Source organism: Mesocricetus auratus, unplaced genomic scaffold (genome assembly GCF_017639785.1).
Source record: "Mesocricetus auratus isolate SY011 unplaced genomic scaffold, BCM_Maur_2.0 Super-Scaffold_100024, whole genome shotgun sequence".
Classification (NCBI taxonomy): Eukaryota; Metazoa; Chordata; class Mammalia; order Rodentia; family Cricetidae; genus Mesocricetus; species Mesocricetus auratus.
Window position 1 is genome coordinate 30,717,027 of NW_024429205.1, and position 13,542 is coordinate 30,730,568.

General features: G+C 45.2%; 1 protein-coding gene across 1 annotated transcript in view; it reads right to left on the reverse strand.

Moving 5' to 3' along the window:
* The window catches only part of Cpped1 (calcineurin like phosphoesterase domain containing 1), a 117,472-nt gene that overhangs the window by 39,498 nt on the left and 64,432 nt on the right, over positions 1-13,542 (reverse strand). The gene's annotated exons all lie outside the window — the stretch shown is intronic.

The window sequence follows — 13,542 nt, forward strand, 5'->3', positions numbered from 1 at the left end:
GTTGTCCTTGACCCCCCTAACGCTGTGACCCTTCAATACAGTTCCTCATGCTGCAGTAACTCCCAACCATAAAACTGTTTTCGTTTCTACTTCATAACTGTAATTTTGTTACTATTAGGAATTGTACTGTAAATATCTGTGTTCTCCCCATGATCTTAGGCATGCCATGTGAAAGGGCCATTCGACCCCCAAGAGGTCACCACCCCCAGGCATAAGAAAAATGATGGAAAAGAGCAGGCCTACTCCTAAATAAGATGAGACCCATGGCAGATGGCTTTGAGAGTCCCGGCCAGATGACAGGTGAACACTTCATGCTGCACCCATGACACCGTACTGGGCATTACACATGAGTCCAAGTATCTGCACAGCCCATAAAACCTCACACTTAGAGAAGTCCCAGGAAGGACCCGAGCAAAAGGCTGAAATGCAGAGATGAAGGAATTCAGCCACAAGGCAGCAGGTATGAAGTGGGTACAGGGAGAAGCTGAGGAAACAGAGTTGCAGAAATGACAGCTGCAGAGGCCGTGGCTTTCAAGGACAATGCCTCCTTGCTGCTTTGGAGGGCCCAGGTGAGCTCTCCATCCTTCATGCTGTGCCTCACACAGCCTAGGCTTACTCTTTGCTCCTGGCCTGATGATGTTTATTAGATCTGTGGGGCTCTCTTAAGAAGTCACAGTGATGGCAGATCGATCTTCTCCTCTTTGTGTCCCTGCTTTCGTGCCATTCACTGTTAGCTGCATTGTTAGTGTGTAAGGTCAGAATCTCAGGGTCACTGGAGTGCTTTCTTCATGTATGACCTTGATGAAATAAATAGGAGAAAAAGTGCAACTCTCCTGATAAGATGTTGTCTCATTCACTGTTCTGCTGCTGCGAAGAGACACCATGACCACAGCAACTCTTAGAAAGAAAGCATTTAACTGGGCTGGCTTGCAGCTCAGAGGGTTAGTCCATTATCATCTTGGCAGGGAGCATGGCCACACGCAGACCATGGTGCTGGAGGCTAGCTGAGAGTTCTGCATCCAGATCTGCAGGCAGCAGGCAGAGAGAGGCTCTGGGCCTGGCTTAAGTATTTGAAACCCCAAAGTCTATCCCCAGTGACACACTTCCTGCAACAAGGCCACACCTCCTAATAGTGCAATGCCCTAGGGACCAAACATTCAGATCTATGAGCCTATGGGGGGCCATTCTTATTCAAACCACCACAGGTGCTTAGTGCTCATTGGGTTAAAAACATAAGGCACAAGAGTAGAGTCACACATAAAAATGTCATGTTTTGTAGATAAAATAGAATAAGGATTCATGGAGTCTAATTCTGGTTAATTATGAGAAACAGATTCAAGGGATTGGGAAACTTCATGTGTCTTCTCCTTTCCTCCTCTCTTCTTTCCAAAAGGGGGGTGGTGAGGGGGAGGGGGATGCAGGATTAAAAGTGAGTCAGGGGAAAGCAGGGAGAGGGAAGTATGGAATAGGTGAGGGCAAGGTAGGACAGAGCTGAGAAGAGTGAGGCATGGAAGAGGGGAAAAGAATAGGGTATGGAGGGAGGAAGAGCGAAAGGGGGAAGAGAGGAGGAGAGAGAGGGAGGAAGGGGGAGGGAGAGAGAGACTGAGGAAGGTAGAGGGGAAAAGAGAGGGGGACAGGGAGGAACAGAGAGGGAGGGGAGGGAGAGAAGAGAAGAGAGGAGGGAGGAAAAGGGAGAGGGTGAGAGGGAAGGGAGGAAGGAGGAGGGAGAGGGAAGGATCAGAGAAAGACAAAGAGAGTGCTTTTTGCCAGAAGCCCCTAGGGCTTACTATAGAAGCTTCAGAGGTCACCCAGGCAGCTGTACCAGCCACTGCATCTTTAGTGGAACTTGCTTTGGGGAGGCTGGGGACCCACACAGCAGAGCTGAGGCTTCAGTCTATGTGCACAGCTAACTGGCCTCAGAAGGGGAAATAGCAGGAGCGGCCGGGCTCAGAGACCAGAGGGAGGCTCTAGTGATGGTGCTGTTATTTCACTTATCATGAATGGTCTGGTTTAACTAGTTCTGAATCCAGGCTGGCAAGAACTGTGGTCTTGCAAGTGTCTTTTTCCACTGAACCCAGATAATGTGCACCTGCATTGTGGATCCCCTCCAAGGCTCTGTTGGTTCTTTTTTTTTTTTTTTTTTTTTAATGTGACTAACCTGCTAGCTCAGACCTTGAACATGGTGGACTACTTCACAGGTGTTCCACTGATCAAAATTCCTTAGGAACACTTGTGGAACACTGCCAGCCTGTCTACCCCTCCTCCTGTCACTCCAATGGAGAATGCTACAATGTTCAGGGATGGCCACCCTAAAGTCCCCACAAGTCCGGCATTGTTCCAAGCCTGGCCCACAGCAGAAAAGGCAGCTCAACCAGAGGACCATTGGAGTTTGAAGTGTCCTGGTCATGAACAAAGGTCCTAAGACTCAAGTGAGGGCACTCAGCCAGTCTGAGCCATGGCCTTAAACTTTATGACCCTGTGATGCACTTTTAAATTTATTTGTATTTTTTTCTAGAAAACATTAAGGCATTGTCATTTTCTTTATTGAAAATTTGTTATTCATAAAATATACTCCCTTATCTTCCCTCCCTTATCTCCTCACAGAAACTTCCCACCTTCCCACCATCTACTCCATGCTTTCTTTCTCTGTGTATTTAAAAATTTTAACAAGGCATATAAAAACAAACAAACCAGAATTTTAAAAAGGCACAAGAAACACAGAACACACACACACACACACACACACACACACACACACACACGGAGCCGGGAATTAATTCTGTAAGTTCTGCTACTCTAGAGAACTCTAATAAAACTACTGAATTTGTTTTACGTTGGCCATCTACTGCTGGGCATGGGCCTGCCTTCAAGTGTGGCTTATACACCTAATGAAGCTCCACTAGAGAAAACTAATTTTTCTTCTGCAAGTGGTTATCAGTTGGAGATAGCGTCTTGGCTAGGGATGGGGGCTTCTGTCTACCCTTCCCTCTCTCAGTACTAGGATGGCATCTGGCTTGGACCATGCAGGCCCTGCACATGCTGCCAGTCTTTGTCAGTTCACAAGTGCATCTGTCCTGTTGGGTCTAAAAGCCAGTTTCCTAATCCATCTCCCCTGGCTCTTAACATCTTTCTGTCTCCTCTTCCACATGGTTCCCTAAACCCCGAGGAGAGGGGATTGACAATGATAAGCCATTTAGGACCCAGTGTTCCAAAGTCTCTCACTCTCAGCACATTATCCAGTTGTGGGTTTCTATATTAGTTCCCATCTACTGCAGGAGGAAACTTCTCAGATGGTGACTGAGAGAGACTCTGTTCTATGGCTATAGCAGAATGTAGTTAGGAGTTTTTTTTTTTTTGTGACGTTCCCTCAGCAGGACAACAGTATTTGATTTTCTTCTTGGTGCATGGCCTATCTTTTCTCAGCTTCTTAGCCACCTGAAGAGTGTTAATCATGGGCTCAATCTTGTAGAACTGGCCTTAAACCCTGCAATGCTGGTGCCATACTGTACCAGCATTTCATTCAGGCAGGTTATCACTGATTACTGGATGGTTTGGAGCTGGGTTGGTGTTCACTATTCTCCTGTGTTAGTGTGCAGAGTACCTTCCAGTACCATGAACACTAGTCAGTAGGGGTGAAGGCTCTATTTAGGCACTCACTTGACTTTTCTGTGTTCAGTGAGATGTGTAATTGTCTTCAGAAATAGAGCCTTATCAGTTTGTGGACAGCAACCAGTAGCCTTGGCAACAGCAGTGGTGATTTGAATAGGAATGGTTTTGAATGGCTCATAGATTTGAATGCTTGGTCTGCATGGTCATGGCATCCTTTCACAGCAACAGAAACCCTAACTAAGACAAGTTGATACCAAGGACTGGAGCTTTGCAGTGAAAGGCCTGACTATGTGTTCGTTTGGAGAAATATAGAACACATTGAGACTGTGGGTTGAAAAAGCAGTTGAGTACTCTCAGTGGGGCTTGATGGGCCATCCTCATAGGAAGGGGGCATGGAAGACAGTGCTGCTGAGGGATATTTAAAGAGCCCTACTCAAGAGGGGTCAGAGCAGAAGAATTTTAGTATGTGCCCTAGAGATGGTTCTGGTGATATTTTGGTAAAGAATGTGGCTGCTTTCCACCCTTGTCCAAAAATTTTGCCTCAAGCTAAATTTAACATCTTTGGCAGAGGAGATCAAAGCAGCCCAGTATTGACTGTGCTGTGTGCTTTTTAGTGGTCAGTCCTATGCAGACCTCTAACGAAAAGGAGCAAGCTGAGCAAGGAAAAATACACAATGTACAGTTTGTGGAGAAAAGGGGGCCAGGACGTGTAAACAGGGAGTGGTGACCTCAGAGCAAGTTCCCATCCAGCTAAGCTTCTAACTTGTGAAAAGGAATTAAAGAAAAGCTTAGGGCTGGGCATGGTGGTGCACTTCTTTAATCCCAGAACTCAGAAGGCAGAAACAGGCGAAACAAACAAACAACAACAACCAAAAAAAAAAAAAAAACCCAGCTTGCTGGGGCAGGAACATGTTCCCCTTATTCAAATACATTTTCTCCAGCTTTGTGTTTTTGGTGGTTTTCTCCGATGCCAAAGCTTGAATATCCTAGAACTCATTCTGTAGACCAGGCTGGCCTCAAACCCAGATATCTAGCTGCTTCTGCCTCCTGAGTGTAGGATTAAAGGCATGCACAACCTTTGGCCACATAATTCCAGCTTTAGAGTCAAGAAAACAAGAAAGGGGTTATGGAATCTCCCTCCATGACTAAGGAAATGTGTTGAGGCCAGGCATGTGTCAAGGGTGCCCCTGATTGGAGGCCCAGAGAGGCCATTGCATGAAGCTGTGAAATTGAAGCCTGGATTGCCTTGGAGACCCTAAGATGTTAGAGAGGCCAGTCATAGGATACCTGCTGAGGAGAGCTTCTAACAGGGATTGGAACTAGCCCAAGAGAGAGGACTGTGCTGCAGTCGACAAAGCTGAAAGAAGTTGGAGATCTGAAGAACATTTTGACATCAGACATGGAGGTGCAGAGTTTGGAGTTTGCCCAGCTGGTTTTTGGTCTTGCTTTGGTTCAGTATTTCCTCTTCCTTCCTTTTGGAATGGTAGTGTATATCTTGTGCCATCATCATATGTTGAAAGTATGTGATCTTTTCATTTTGATTTAATGGGTGATAATAGTTAAGAGACTTTGGACTTTTAAACAGGGTCAAGACTGTTAAAGACCATGGGGACTTTTGAAGTTGGGGTAGATGCATGTTGCCTCTGGGATCCAGGGAATAGGATGTGGTGATTTGAATGAAAACGGCCTCCATAGACTTATAAGGAGTAGCATTACTGGAGGTGTGACCTTGTTGGAGGAAGCATATCACTAGGGGTGGACTTTAAGGTTTCAGAAACTCAAGCCAGACCCAGTGTCACTCCCTTTTCCTGCTGCCTGATGATCCAGATGTAGAACTCTTGGCTATTTCTCCAGTACCACATCTGCCCGCATTCTGACATGCTTCCTGCCACAATGGTAATGAACTACACATCTGAAACTGTAAGCCAGCCCCAAATAAAGGTTTTCCTTATTAAGAGTTGCCATGGTCATGGTGTCTTTGCACAGCAATAGAAACCCTAACAAAGGCAATAGCCTAAGTTGTTCTGGGGTTTCCATGGGGCCCCTTTGGCCAACAACTCAATTAGATACAACCAATTCCTGGAATTGGATATTTTATTTGGTGTCAAAAGATGTCTAGCAGGGGTATTATCTTTGTCTTTTGGTGACTCCATTTAAATTTCTTTCATATATGCATATAGTTTAAGAAGCTTCTACTGTAGTAGGTTTCATATGACCCCTCAAGTGGTCCACACTGTTAGCTGTCCCTCCATATTCTCTCCCTTGCATCCCTCTCTTTTTAGTCCTCCCCCTCCAGTCTCCCCAAACCCCAATCCCTCTATATCTATATATTCTGTTTCTCCTTCCTTAGGAGATCCTCCTTACTCCTAGTTACTTACTCTGTGCACAGCCCCTGTGATCACTCAGATAACAGCATGTCCCCTGAAGGCTAATGGGAGAATTCAAACCATAATTTCTTTTTAGGTTGGGCTACTCCATTCAGGATGATTTTTTTCTAGCTCCAGCCATTTACCTGCAAATTTCATTTTTTTTAAACAACTGAATAATATTCCATTGTGTGAATGTACCACATTTTCATTAGGCATGCATCAGTTGATGGACATTCAATTTCTGGCTATTATGAATAGAACAGCAATGAATATGGATGAGCAAGTGTTTCTGTAGTAGGATATAGAGTTCTATGGATATATGCTCAAGATATAGAAGGATTTTGAGGTAGATGGATTTCCATTTTCCTAGTGGCCATTCTGACTATTGGGTGCACCATCCCTGTGTCTCTCACAGAAGTCCCTAGTAGGCTAAGACTTCAAGCACCACATTGAATAGGTGTGAAGGGAGAGGACATTACCCATTCTTTTTTTTTTCCTTTTCTTTTTTTGGTTTTACGAGACAGGGTTTCTCTGTATTGTTTTGGAGGCTGTTGGTCCAGCCTGGCCTCGAACTCACAGAGATCCGCCTGCCTCTGCCTCCTGAGTGCTGGGATTAAAGGCATGCGCCACCACCGCCCGACCATTACCCATTCTTGATGTTTGGATGCATTCATCAACACCATCAACAAACTTACTCCAGCAGACACAGGGGATGCTGGAGTGTGAGATAATAGCCACAGAGGACAGTTTAGGAGCATTCCAATCAAAGCTCTGGACAGTTATAGGGAGTGTGCTCCTAAACTGCATAAGGATGAAGGTTTGAGGAAACTATACTTGTCTCCTAATCACTAATAATGAGACTCATTTTCCTTGAATGTCTTAAGTTACAGACAGACCTTGTAAAGCTTGTCCAGCACTGTGCACACCTTTCCTATGGTGTTTCAGACATGGGAGGAAGACTCAGTGAGATGAGTCCTTCTGAGCCTTGGGATCCCTGAATGTGAGGTGAGGTGATGATTTTGAAAGCTTGGGCACAGCCATAAGGATTCATATCTAGGTAACCATGTCTAGGGTCTGGTACAAACATGGCTTGCAAAACATTACCTGCCTTCCCTCTACCTCGCCAACCCAAATATACTGAATTCTTCCGTTTTCAATAGCGATTCACTCACTGTATACATATAAGAAGCAATATACCACTTCTGAAGGCATAGAAGCATTCCCCAGGGACATATGCAATGCTTAGCTGAGTTTAGAAATAAAGGAGTAAATTATAGATTATGAAAGTAAACTTGAATGGAAACATTTCCTCTTTGTTTAACAAGTGCTTAATGTGTGTTCTAGAATCTCCCTTGGGTCAGGACATCAGTAACACCTCAGCATCAACACAGCTCACGACCAGTCTCAGCAGAGCTGTCTAGAGTGGCCCTGTTGCAGCAGTGATGTAAGACAATGAAGCTGGAGTCAGATGCCACCAGCAACAGAACAAACGGAGACATGGCCATGGCTATAGGTGTCCTATGCTGCAAGCAGGCTCTGCACTTCACAGAAAGGATAAGGAGAGAAGCAGGGAAGAAAGGGAGAGACTGAAAATGATAAAAATTTACTCAGAAGAGAGCTGGGGGTGGTCTTAAGGCAGACAGATGTGATATGCAGGCTGTGGACAGGAACTCCAATGCCTATTGCCAGATTTTGGAGTAGGGCTGAGTGAGACAGAGAAGCAACATGCAAAGCTGAAAGATACACAAAACAGTGGAACCAAAATTTTGTCATTAGATAAGATAAAATGCATTACAGAGGAGCGATGAGCAAATTGGCAAAGAATGGGCTGGCAAAACCAGCAGAGACAGCTGATCCGAACAGGGGAGAGCTCTTGGACCCCAGACCGACAGTGGGAGGCCAGCATGGGACCGATCCAGACCCCCTGAATGTGAGAGTCAGTGAGGAGGCCTGGGCAACCAATGGGGTCCTGAGCAGTGAATCAGTGTTTATTCCTCGAATACTTATAGACATCTTGTGTCCATAACACAAAGAGGGTTGCTCTCTCTGCCTGGACTCTTAGGGAAGTGCCTGGACCCTACCCTAGATATCCCCTATTCGGAAGGAATTGGCAATATGGTGGGAGGATGGGGGAGATGGCAGAGGGGTGCAGGAGGAGGGGAGAGAGAGGGAACTGGGATTGACATATAAAACAAGCTATTTAAAATTAAAATAAAAATGCTTAAAAAAGAATACTAAAATTTGTATTTTTATAAAATAATACCAAATGAAAATACCATGCTGATTGATACCATGTGATGTAACAAGAAATCTACAATTTATTTTTGTCACTATCCATTAAGGGATACTAAGGCTATTCTTACTTTAGTTGTGTTCAAAATAACCATAAAATATTACATAATAAATGTTCTTAGCAAGGTAGGAAAAGAAACATACATCCTTAGCCTACTAGGGACTTCTGTAAGACACACAGGGATGGTGCACTTAATAGTCATAATGGCCACTTTCTCCTAACATAGGGAGAGGACAGGGAGAACCGCTCTTAGAGCTCCATGGAATCTAAGTGGAAAACCTAGCCATGCAGTTCAGCAGGAAGGGGGCGCAGAATACAGACAGAGTGTGAAATATAACCATGGGACCTACAGGAACCTGAACAGAACCAGGAGTCAGTCTGACACAAGATCAATATACAAAAATGGGCTTGAGTTCTTCTTTAGATTTATTTTATTTTATGTGTATGAGTACCTTGCCTATATGTATGTGCATCACTTGCAAACCTAGTACCATGGAGGCCCGAAGAGGGCACTGGATCTCCTGGAGCAATTGATGGTTCCCAGCTGCCTCATGGATGCTGAGAACTGAACCCAGTACTTCTGTGTGCAACAAGTGCTCTTCTGTATCTTTTTTTTTTTTTGTCTGTTTTTGAGACAGAATCTTTCTATGCACTCCTGGCTGTCACACAACTTGCTATGTAGACCAGGCTAACCTTTAACTCACAGAGCTCCTCCTGCCTACCTCTGCTTCCCCAGTGCTGGGGTTAAAGGCACCACCACTATTAACCACAATGTCAGGCTCCTAGCAGTGTCTCCAGCCCCGAACTGTCTTTCTGTTTCTCAGAAATGAAACAGAAAACAACTGGAAGGGGCTGAGAAGCACTCAGGTGGTAAGAAATAACTCAAAAAGAACTCTCAGGCATTTGACCAGCTGGGGAGGTTGGCTAGCTGTTTAACCGAGGAAAAGACACAGAGAAACTGGTTAGAAGTAGGCTAGATATTTCTCTTTACTTACTTACCTATCTATTCTGTAAGGTTGGTAAAACAAACTTTTTTAAAAATTGTTTTCATATATTTTGATGATGCTTTCTCCCTTCCTCAGCTCCTCCCAGATCCTCCCCAGCTACTCAACTACTATCTCTGGAAAACAAACAAACCAAGAAACACCCCTCCACACACAAAAATAGAAATAAAAAATATACAAGCAAACCGCCAGTAAGAAAAGGGCAAAGAGCAAAATGAGACAAAAAGTCTACAAAAACACTACTGAGTTCATTTCGTGTTGGCCAGTTACTCCTGGACACAGCCCCACCCTGGGGTAAGGTTGATACACCTGGTGAAACTCTACTAGAAAAAGCTTTGCCCAAGCGTATCAGTTGCAGATAGCTTCTTGGTTAGGGATGAGAGCTTGTGTCCACACCCCCTCCCAGCAAGGAGACCCTGTCTGCTTGAACCTGTGCAGGCCTTGGGCATGCTGCCACAGGCTCTGTGAGTTCATGTGTGTCCCTGCCTTGTGTCTGAAAGATACTCATTTCTTGGAGTCATCTGTCCCCTCTTGTTCTTACAATCTTTCTGTCTGCCTCCTCTTCTGCTTATATACCCAAGCCTAAGGGGGAGGGCTTTGATCAAGACATCTCATTTAGGACAATAAAATCAGGCAAATGGATGGAACTAGAAAAAACCATCTGAGGGAGGTAACCCAGACACAGAAAGACAAACATGGTATGTACTCACTCTTAAGCGGATATTAGACATTGAGCAAAGGATTACTAGCCTACAATCCACAACTTCAGAGATGCTAGGAAACAAGGAGGACCCTAAGAGAGACATACATGGTCTTCTGCAGAAGGGGAAAGGGACAAGATCTCCTGAGCAAATTGGAAGTATGGGAGGAGGAGGGAGGTAGGAGAAGGGGGGGGAAGGGAGGTGGGGAGAACATGAGGGATCAGGAAGATCGAGTCAGGGGAAGGATAGAGGAGAGCAAGAAAAGAGATATCATAATAGAGGGAGCCATTGTAGGTTTAAAGAGAAATCTGCCACTAGGGAAATGTCCAGGGATCCACAAGGATGACCCCAACTAAGAATCTAAGCAATAGGGAAAGTCTTAAATGTCCTTCCCCTGTAACAAGATTGATGACTATCTTAAATACCATTATAGAGTCTTCATCCAGTAGCTGATGGAATCAGAAGCAGAGATTCACAGCTTAACACTGAGTTGAAAACTCTTGGAATCCAGTAAGAGAGGGAGGAAAGATGAGCAAAGGGGTCAAGACCTTGCTGGGGAAACCCACAGAAATAGCTGACCTGAGCAAGTAGGAGCTCAGTAACCCCAGTCTGATAGCTGGGGAACCAGCATGGGATCAAACAGAGGCCCCCGAATGTGGGTATCAGTTGGGAGGCCTGGGTAGTCTATAGGATCTCTGGCAGTAGAACCAGTATTTATTCCTAGTATACGAATGGACTTTGGGAGCCCATTTCCATATGGAGGGATACTCTCTCAGCCTAGACACATGGGGAAGATCCTAGGCCCTGCCCCAAATGATGTGTCAGATTTTGATGATTCCCCCATGGGAGGCCTCACACTACCTGTGAGTGGATGGGGGGTGGGATGGGGAGTTGGTGGGTGGCATGGGAGGATGGGAGGGAGAAGGAATTGAGATTGGTATGTAAAATAAGATTGTTTTGATTTAAATAAAAATTATTTTAAAAAGACATATCATTTAGGACTGTGATGCACAGTCTCTCCATCTCTGCACATTGTCTAGTTGTGGGTCTGTGCTAGTTCCCATCTGCTGAGAGAAAACACTTCTTGATAAAGAGTTGAGCAAGGCACCAAGTACAGTCCCAGCCTAGTGTGGCCACTGGGTCCCTGGTAGAAAGTGTTTCTGAGGGTTGGCGGCTGACACAAAGGGGTGGAGATACGTTAGAAAAGAAGGCTCTGAGGGTTGGTGGGTATGGTGGTTTGAATGTAATTGGCCCTCATAATCTCATAGGGAGTGGCACTTTTAGGAGGTGTGACTTTGTCGGAGTGGGTATCATCTTGTAGAGGAAGTGTGTCACTGTGGGAGTGGGCTTTGAGGTCTACTTTGCTTAAGCTACCCTCAGCATGACATTCAGACTCCTTTCTGTGGCCTGCAGATAAAGATGTAGAACTCTCAGCTTCTTCTCCAGCACCATGTCTGCCTGTAGGCTGCCATGTTCCATCATGATGATAAAGGACTAAACCCCTGAAACTATAAGCCACCCCAATTCAGTGTTTTCCTTTATAAGAGTTGCCGTGATCATGGTGTCTATTCACAGCAATAGGAACCCTAACTAAGACAGTGGGAAATGATAATTCTTTTAAAAGACTGGCACAGGAAACAAAAGAAAAATGGGCAAACTTGAGGTCATGAAAATTTTAACTTTTCAGATATCGAGAGATTATCAACAGAGGGGGAAAAGGGCAACCATGGATGGGCAGAAAAGTATTTGTAATGGGAGAAAATATCTGCTAATTATGTATTTGATATGGGAAATATATGATATGCATAGAATATATATAGAACTAGAAGGTTAACTTTTTTTTTTTGAAAGAGAACAAAGGTCCTAAAGAGACATTTCTCCAAAGGAGACGTAAAATGGCCGAGAAGCACATGAAAAGATGCCTAGCTAGTCATTGGAGAAATGTAACCTGGACCCACAATGAAATACAACTTCACACCCATGAGGAAAACAGCAGCAGAGACAGAAATTGGGGATCATGTGAACTGTCCAGGGAACGTAAAATGGTAGCACTGCCAGGTGGTCAGTGACGGTTCCTCAAGTTAAAAACAGCTGCCTGGCAGGTGGAAGGCAGCCATGGGCCTGTCCAGTGCCCCATGCCACAGGTAGGTGGGTGCGACTGGGATAAACAGGTATGTGGTGGAGAAATGGGAGAGAAGGAGAAGTGGGATGGACCGGAGATGAAAAGGTGGTGAGGAACAGGCTGATATGGTAGCCTACACTGCCACCTGGGGCCATGTCTGGGTCTGCAGCTCTACCACAGTTGGGGTCTATGTTGATGTCCATAGCCCGTGTTACCACCGAGGGCCATACGGATGGACTAGGGAGAGCTGGCCCTGACCCTCACCTGAAGTGGGTGGTCCCCGTGGTGGTCCATATTGACCAACACAGCTACCACCCAGGCACATATCCAGGGCTTTGAGTTGAACCACCCCGACATCTACCTCATCTATAACTTGTTGGAGCATGTGAAGGGTCTGGTCCTGTGGAAACACAGCCTGGGGATTTCCATGACTCGGGGCAAATAGGATATGCGTGAGGAGTTTTGGTGAGGGCTCGGTAATGATTGTGTACCAGGAGCCAGAAGCTAGAGCCTTGAACCAGACCAACAACTTATTGCAGTGAACATTTGTAAGCAAAACTGTTTGGACAAAAGGGTACACTGCATGACACACCACAGCTCCCAAGGCTGCTTTACTGACAAAGAAATATGTGGTGGAGAGGCGAGAAAGAAGGAGACGTGAATTGTTCCCTTTTTCCTTCCTTTATCTTAATTTTCTTTTTGGTGGGGAGGCTACAAGGATGGAGGGCAGACATGGAAGGACTGGGGAATGAATGGGATTGTGGTGCATGATGTGAAACTCCCAAGGAATCGTTAAAAAGAACTATGTTAATAAATCAGGATGACTACATGATTCAACAATAGTTCCCTTTATGATTATGCACTCAAAAGAAATGAAAGCAGGGTCTTAAGAGTTATTTACACATTTGTAATCACAGCACCATTGTTCAAAATAGCTAAAACATGTAACACAGACATCCAATGACATACAGAAGCACGTCTCTCTCTCTCTCCCTCTCTCTCCTTCCTTCCCTCTCTCTCTCTCTCTCTCTCTCTCTCTCTCTCTCTCTCTCTCTCTGTGTGTGTGTGTGTGTGTGTGTATGTGTGTGTGTGTAAAATAGAATATTCACCCTTGAAAAGGAAGGACATTCTGGTATGCTATGACATGGTTGAACGTCTAGGACATGATGCTGGGTGAAATGAGCCAGTCAGAAAAGGCAGATGCTGCATGACTGTGTTAACTTAGTTGGGGTTTCTATTGCTGCGACAAAACACCATGACCAAAAGATGAGTTGGGGAGGAAAGGGCTTATTAGGCTCACACTTCGGCTGTTCATCACTGAAGGAAGTCAGGACAGGAACTTAAACAGGGCAGGTTCCTGGACACTGCAGCTAATGCAGGGGCCATGGAGGGGAGCTGCTTAGTGACTTGCTTCCCCTGCCTTGCTTAGCTTACCTTCTTATGG